Source organism: Homarus americanus, unplaced genomic scaffold (assembly GCF_018991925.1).
Source record: "Homarus americanus isolate GMGI-L3 unplaced genomic scaffold, GMGI_Hamer_2.0 scaffold32871, whole genome shotgun sequence".
In the NCBI taxonomy this organism is placed as follows: Eukaryota; Metazoa; Arthropoda; class Malacostraca; order Decapoda; family Nephropidae; genus Homarus; species Homarus americanus.
In genome coordinates this window covers 313,000-319,869 of record NW_024748870.1, presented here as the reverse complement: position 1 = coordinate 319,869, position 6,870 = coordinate 313,000, and positions in this window count along the sequence as shown.

Here is a 6,870-nt window from a genome sequence, read left to right as displayed (position 1 = left end):
TACCCTCAACTATTTAATTATGTCACAACTTTTGAAAGCCACTTACTGTTTGTCAATAAAAACCCACCCCGATCAAAGTGGGGGGCTTTTGTCCTGGAGTGTTTCATCTGGGTAGCTTTGTCAGGGGGCTTTTGTTTGTACCCCCATTGAGGATAGTGTCTTAGTATAAAATCACCGTGCTGTAGAGCAAAATCTTAATATTTAATCTCAGTACCATAGCAAAAGTCACATCAATATTTTTTAACCAATACTTTAATATTTCTTACCTTATAGTATTATGTCTTCCATGAAGTAAATAACTGGATCGAAAAACACAAGAGAACTTAAAGTCGTCCTAGCCTCCCTCATCTTGTGCGATGGAGACTTGTATGCAGAACTAGAGGAATTACTTGTAACTGGTGGATTGTTCGGCTGCCGCCGACTGACGAGACTGCATGGTTTGCAGCTACTGGGGAGACGTTAATCCTTCCCTTTATCGGCGTTAAGTTAATCCTCGTCGTGTCAGCCTAACACCTGACCCACACCACGCCTTGGAGCTCACTGGCGTACTTGTTTGAAGTTGTTTTCCTTAATCCTCAACAGGTTACAGGTTGTGTGTGTGGCGGGGCGCATAGCAGGTGTAGCTCGCGGCGTGGCCGTGATGATGTGGGTCAGGTGTTGGGTCAGACCGGCAAAAGGATTAACGCCGATACAAAGGGATGGTTAACGTCTCCAGTAAACACCCAAGGGAAGTTGTCTCTGACCCTCGCTCTTCAGGATAAATGAAATCTACGTAGAATATAAAGCTAAATTTATGTTCGCTTGTGCGTTCGTCCACAATACATAAGAGAAACAATATTACGATAACTAAACACACACACACAGAGATTCTAGATTATAAAACATTAACGGGAAAAAAATGTTATATTAAGCCTCCAAACTGTGCCAGTGATACTTTATGATGACAGCTTGTCTCTTAAACCTCTACAACAGCTCCAGTGAGGCTAAATCAGGAGTATTAGAAGTAGACAACGTTAACCGGTGGCCGGTAATAAAGTCACTGGAAAAAAAGTCACAGAATAAAAGTCACAATTTTGGCTAGGAAAAAAAGTCACAGGAAAAAAAGTCACAATTAATTTATGGTGGCCGGTAATAAAGGCACAAGAAAAAAGTAAAAAAAAAGTCACAATTTTGGTTAAGAAAGAAAGTCAGGTAATCAAAAAAAATATTCAAGTCAGTCACAGTTTATTTAAGTACCATAAACAATTAAAGTAATAAAACTGAAAATATTTTAATTCAGTTATTAACTGGCATTATCATGGCATTACATGTATATTCAGTGTTTTTAATGCTGATGATTAAGACGAATATTCCAGCCGACGCCACGAAGAAACTCTGCCACAGTCTTGTGGTCCTCCCGTCGACCAACACACAAGTTGCGAATGCGTTCTTGTAGCTGCACATAGCGTCGATGAACTCTTTTTCGAGGGGGGTTGCCAACACCATCCTGCTGGATAATGGTGCTCACCGTCGCTTCTTCACGTTGAAACCATTCAATGACACGCCAGACTGAAGGATGGTAGTGACCAACGAGGTTGAAGAATTTATTATTCCACCCTTCGCAGATGTTGTTGGTATGAGCATTGTTGTTCACGCTGTCTTCAGGGATACTGACATACTATAGAGAGGAACAAGGTTATATACTGTACGTAGACAGGTCATCTCAACGTGACCTCACATCAAACATCTGCTCAAAATTTTTTACCGGATTAGACAACCTGTGGTCACAGTGACCTCAGTTGACTTACCTTAATCCTTTCAGGTTGATGTTGCCCGATTATACAAAGAATCTAATGTTTTTGTTCTATTTTATAATTTTTAAGCGAAACTCATTAATTTACCATCAGTTCTGCATATTCCTTTACTGAAACTGATTGACATATTAACCTTAAAAAATGTGAGAATTCGATACTTAACTTTTCTTTTTTTCCTGTAACTTTTCTTCCTGTGACTTTTTTCCTGTGACTTTTTTTCTGTGACTTTTTTACCTGTGACTTTTTTACCTGGATTCCGTTAACCTGGGAGGGACCACTATATCTTACTGTTTACACGCTCCTCCTATAAAGTTGTGTGTAAATAATAATAATAATAATAAACGGTTTATTGAAAAAGTTTGTAGCCCGAAGGCTGAAAATATACATTGGACACAAATGACTTATTACATACATTGGTGGTTTAACAAAACCCTTCATTAGAGAAAGGTGAAGGAACATACAGTGAACATACAGATTAATGTTTACACACATAAGTCATGTAAGCTGAGGTGTTGAACAGCAGACTCGTAGTGTAGTAACTCCCTCACAGATGGCGTTATGAGGGACATCACGTAGAGTACTAGTTCCCTCACAGGTGGTGTTATGAGGGGCCTGATGATGTAGTAGTTACCTCACAGATGGTGTATGAGGGGCCTGATGATGTAGTAATTCCCTCACAGATGGTGTTACGAGGGGCCTGATGATGTAGTAGTTACCTCACAGATGGTGTATGAGGGGCCTGATGATGTAGTAATTCCCTCACAGATGGTGTTATGAGGGGCCTGATGATGTAGTAATTCCCTCACAGATGGTGTTATGAGGGGCCCGATGTGGTGTAGTAATTCCCTCACAGATGGTGTTACGAGGGGCCTGATGATGTAGTAGTTACCTCACAGATGGTGTATGAGGGGCCTGATGATGTAGTAATTCCCTCACAGATGGTGTTATGAGGGGCCTGATGTGGTGTAGTAATTCCCTCACAGATGGTGTATGAGGGGCCTGATGTGGTGTAGTAATTCCCTCACAGATGGATTTATGAGGGGCATCACATGGCGTAGTAATTCCCTCACAGATGGTGTATCGAGGGGCATCACATGGTGTAGTAATTCCCTCACAGATGGTGTTATGGGGAACTTCGCATGCTGCTGTAGCAACTCATTCACTACGTGGTTTCGTAGCATCATGGGGACACCACGTGGTCGACTTCACTCACTCAAGTGGGTGAGGTGTGGTCCCAGGCCTCTCTATCGTGGAGTCTCAGAGGAATTATCACTGGGTACCTGGGACCTCACTGTGTGAAGGTTAACATAAGAACATAAGAACATAAGAATGGAGGAAACTGCAGCGGGCCTATTGGCCCATACTGGGCAGTCCCGTTTACACCCAACCCCTATTGCTCATATGAGCATCCAACCTATGTTTGAAGCAATTCAGCGTATTCGAGTTAATGATGATATTTGGTAACTTGTTCCATTCATCCACTACTCTGTTTCCAAACCAGTGTTTACCTATTTCACGCCTAAATCTAAATTTGTCTAATTTAAAACCATTGTTACGAGTTCGCTCCTGGTTGGATAATTTGAGTACCTTCGTAATGTCCCCTTTGTTTAGCCCTGTCTTCCACTTATACACCTCTATCAGGTCGCCCCTCGCTCTACGTCTCTCGAGGGAGTGCAAATTAAGATGCTTTAACCTGTCTCTATACTCAAGGTTCCTAATACCCGGGATTAGTCTTGTCATTCTCCTCTGAATTCTTTCCAAGGATTCTATATCCATTCTGTAATACGGTGACCAGAACTGAACTGCGTAATCCAGGTGTGGTCTCACAAGAGCAAGATACAGTTTTAGGATGACCTCGCTAGTCTTGTAACTAACACTCCTTTGTATGAACCCAAGTACTTTATTAGCCTTGTTACGAGCAAAAACACATTGTTTACTTGGCTTAAGGTTCCTACTTATCATTACTCCTAAATCTCTCTCGCAGTCGGATTTCTCTATGGCATCGTTGTTCATCTGGTATCTGGTTTCCCTGTTTACATCTCCTATACTGAGTACTTTACATTTGTCGACGTTGAATTTCATCTGCCATTTTTCAGACCATTCGAAAAATTTGTTTAGATCTTCCTGTAGTTTTGCCGAGTCCTCGTCAGATTTGATAACACGTCCTATTTTAGTGTCATCAGCAAATTTACTTATGTTGCTGTCTATGCCGATATCTATGTCGTTTATGTATATAATAAACAATAATGGTCCAAGTACTGAGCCTTGGGGAACTCCACTTGTGACGTTGCTCCAATGGGACTTAGTGCCGTTAATGCTCACTCTGTTTCCTGTCCTGTAACCACGCCCTAATCCATTTAAGGATGTCACCTTTGATGCCATGAGCTTCTACCTTTCTAATTAGTCTTTCGTGGGGGACTCTGTCGAAGGCTTTGCTAAAGTCGAGATATACCACATCATAATTGTGCCCCTCGTCCACCGATTCGAAAACTGATGAAAAGAATGTTAATAGATTAGTTAGGCAAGAACGTCCGCTTGTGAAGCCATGCTGGGAATCATTGATCAATCTGTGCTTCTCCAGGTGATTTCGAATAGAGTTTGAAATGATTGCTTCCAGTAATTTGCCTACTATTGATGTTAGACTGATTGGGCGGTAGTTAGAGGATAGTGATCTATCCCCCTTCTTGAAAATCGGTATTACATTCGCTATCCTCCAGGATTCTGGTACTACACCTGTTTTTAAGGACATGTTAAACAACTTTGCTAAGGGCATACTAAGCTCTTCCTTACATTCCTTTAATACTCTGGCAAATATCTCATCGGGACCAGGTGACTTATTAGGCTTTAGTTTGTCTATTTGCTTACTAACATCGTTACTAGTCACTACTATCTCACTTAATTTGTTTTCTTCACTATCTCTGAATAGAGTCGGTGCCTCGGGTATCATGTTTAGATTTTCGGTGGTGAAAACTGTTGAAAAATATTTATTCAAATTATTGCTCATTTCTCCGTCGTTATCAGTGAGCTCGCCGGAGTCTGACCGTATTGGTCCAATCTTTTCTCGTGATTTAGTTTGATACATTTGGTAGAATCCTTTGGGGTTTGTCTTCGCCTCCCTTGCTATCCTTACCTCATTATTCCTCTTTGCTTTCCTTATCTCGGTTTTAACTCTACTCGCCAATACCCTATAATAGTCCCGGAGGTGAATTTCGCCACGATTTATCCTTCTACCTATAGCCTTCCTTTGGCCAATGATGTTCTTTAAATAATTATTTATCCATTTAGGGTCATTGTTGTCTGATCTGAGTTTTTTGTATGGTATGTTCTGCCTTTGTGCATTAAGTAACTCACTATTTAAATTATCGTGGAACTCGGCAATCTCAGATCTCGTTATCAGATCCGTGTCATCTGTCAGGTTCACGGCCAAGCGCGACACCCCCTCTCTCAGCTGCCTCTTTAAACTGTCAAAGTTTGCCCTTTTGAAATCTGGTACTTTAGTGGAATTTTCCTTACGTCTGCCCTGAAAATCTAACTGGAATCGAATTTCTTTGTGATCGCTGTTTGCAAGTTCGTTCCCTACCTCGACATTGCTAATGAGGTTTTCTCTGTTCGTCAGAACTAAATCCAGTATATTATTACCCCGTGTGGGTTAGGTTATATGTTGACTTAGGAAACAGTCCTGGATCGTCTCGAGAAAATCCTCTGATTCTGAGTTACCCGTAAGGACAGTCCAATCTATTTGGCCAAGGTTAAAGTCGCCTACTATACAGACTTTGTTGTGTATGGAAGCCCTGCGCATTTCATCCCAGATAAGTCGCTCATTGACGCTATCAAGATTGGGGGGTCTATATATTACCCCTGTGATTAATTTTTCCCGACCGTCGCTTAATTCTATCCAAATTGTTTCTGTATTCCTCTCAGTTTTTATTTCCTTATTTATTTCACACTTCAGATTATCCCTAACATAGATTGCTACTCCGCCTCCTTTCCTGGTCTGCCTATCGGTATGGAACAGTTTGTAACCCGCAATTTGGTATTCGACTGGTAATTCACGTGTGTCTAGGTTGATCCATGTTTCAGTGAATGCAATTATATCGATTTCTTCGGTACATACCAAGGCCTTAATATCATCCATTTTGTTTCTCATACTTCTACTGTTCGCGTAGTATACATTTAAGTTAGTCGTGTTCTGAGTCCTTCCCTTACCGCGTTTAGTTTTAAACTCCCTGTCTAATTTAGTTTTGTCATCATTCCTAACACTATTTCCCTGTAATCTTTCGCCTTGTTTACCCGCTCCCACTGCAGTCTCCTCCACCCCCGTGCTCCTATGTTCTCTTAGCAGTTTAAAGACTTCGATATCTTTTGAACTGCCCCCTCTAGAGCCCCAGCCAGGGTTGCTACTCCATCCCTAGACAGGTGCACCCCATCCCTAGCATAAAGGTCCCTTCTGGTTGGGTAAGACTCAATTGCCGAGTTGTTTTTCACTGACTTAAGCACTGTTCACCACTATTCAACACTGGTTCCATTCCTTTTCCAAATGAAACAGTAACTTCTGGCGAGAACTTGTTGATATTCCGGTAGGGAGGAGGGTTCAGGGGAGGGAGTTGGTATGGGCCAACATAACAGTTGACGTGGCTGCTGCTGAGCAGCGCCAGGTGCGTCTGACCCGTCTTGACCCGTCGGTGGTCAAGGATGAAGTGTGTGTGTGTGTGTGTGTGTGTGTGTGTTTAGATTAAAGTATACGTATGTACCGACACGCCTCAGTAATAAAGAAATATCTCTATGTATATATGTACGCCATATACAAGCCTGTTGGTTTAGTTACAGCCGTGAATTAAAGCAACAAGAGAGAGAGTCAGCGGAACAAAACACGAGAGGGAGGTAGAGATAATGAACATATTTTCATGAATTAATTGCCAAAGTTCACGAATACTTTCAGACAAAATCATCTACTGATTTTATCCCTTCCGGTAAACTACGACAGACAGACAGACAAAAGTTTATTTACTCAAGATATTTTAATGCAAATTTTCAATCATATAAAGGAATATATAAATTAAAATATACAGTGAGAACG